The sequence below is a fragment of the Coenobita brevimanus genome, chromosome 45, assembly GCF_032717465.1.
Source record: "Coenobita brevimanus isolate Jiangsu-jjx chromosome 45, ASM3271746v2, whole genome shotgun sequence".
NCBI classification, from domain to species: Eukaryota; Metazoa; Arthropoda; class Malacostraca; order Decapoda; family Coenobitidae; genus Coenobita; species Coenobita brevimanus.
The window spans coordinates 17,162,154-17,163,778 of NC_136998.1; the positions used below are offsets into that span (position 1 = coordinate 17,162,154).

The window sequence follows — 1,625 nt, forward strand, 5'->3', positions numbered from 1 at the left end:
CCCCAGTCCCCGAGATATTTTCGAAAAAAATTTTTTTTGGCTAAAACCTTCGCTTTTGGTGAGAAACATCGAAAATTCATAGAGAAATCGCTCACCTGAGGTTTAAAGTACCCAATCCAGGTAGGAGTTCCTCCTTACCTGACTGGGTTTTCTAACATGCTGGCACGAAAGAAAACGAGTTCTATGGGAGGGTAACTATTTTATCCACTCATAAACTGTATTTATTTATTTACTTGGTACGAATGTATACGTAGTATGAGAGTATATTGGTTTTCAAGCAGTAATAAAGGCATTATAAGCATTGTTTCACTCGCTAACTAATCACCATACCTGACCTTTTTTTGCCACATTACCTGATCATTATTTCTGGCTGTTTCTTCTAATGCTATGTAAACATTGTCCTCCACATTGTCATCGATTGGGGAATCACTCTGGCCCTGATTATCTTTACTAGCCAGGTCACTGGTAACAGGTCCTTTGCCAAGACAATGGCGTGAGGGGGAGAGGGGGGAGGTTATGCGGTGTAAGGCATTGTCCCTGCTTGGCATCTTGTAGAGGAATAGAGGAAGGTGTCCCGTGTATACATACGAAAAATCACGTGCGAAAATTGAAAATTGTGCAAATTAGGAACCTTGCAATTGCACGACGTACTGGTACGTCGCCAGGACTGGGAAATGCAAATCGTTGCAACGTACCTATATGTCGACGGGATGGGGCGGGTTAACAAGAGTTACAAAATTCATTATTGGAGAAGACCAAAGGAAAATAAAGCTACTTCAAGAGGCCGAACTAAAGTAAGAAATCGTTTTTATGAATCTCATTACGCGTGTTTATATAAGAACAGGAATGACATTCAGTATACTGGGAGATATGTTTGGTGTATCAAGGAGCTCTGTTAGCTGCATCATCACCACCTGGATATATCTCTTGTATCAGGTTCTGAACAACTGGTTATTATGGCCTTCATCTGAACAAGTAAAAAGCCAGTTACCTAAGACTTACCCCACCAAATATGCAGATACTCATATCATTCTAGATGGCACAAAGTTTCATACTGTAAAACCAAGTAATTGCTCTGCCCAAGCATATACATATTCCCAATACAAACATAACAACACAGTAAAAGTAACGATATGCACCACGCCTAGAGGAGTGATAACCTTTGTTTCTAATCCATATGGAGGCAACACATCAGACATATATATAGCAGAAAAAGAAATTTTGAATAAGCTTGCCCCAGGGGATGCTGTAATGGGTAACACGGGATTTAATATCGGTGACGTTTTGTTGGAATGAGGTTTACAGCTGCACATGCCTCCCTTCACCAGGAAGAATGAGGATGGTAAGGGGAAGACTTTAAATCAAAGTGAAATACAAAAAAACTAGGGAAATAGCATCACTTAGCATACATGTAGAACGTGCCATAGAAAGGATGAAGAACTTTAAGGTCCTCTCAAATGTGATAAATTTGCACCTATGGCCTTTCTTCTATCAAGTCTTAATGATAGTTGCTGTGTTCTGCAATTTTCTGCCACCACTCTTGAAATATTAATTTGTGCTAGCATATTGTTGGCCAATGGAAGGGTTGAGACGACACACACATCCTCTCCCAAACTCTTCAACTT

The 1,625-nt window shown here is 40.1% G+C and overlaps 1 pseudogene; it reads left to right on the forward strand.

The window, feature by feature from the left end:
* The first annotated feature begins 710 nt into the window (after positions 1 to 710).
* On the forward strand, positions 711 to 1,386 carry LOC145398447 (uncharacterized; annotated as a pseudogene).
* The last annotated feature ends 239 nt before the right edge of the window (positions 1,387 to 1,625 follow it).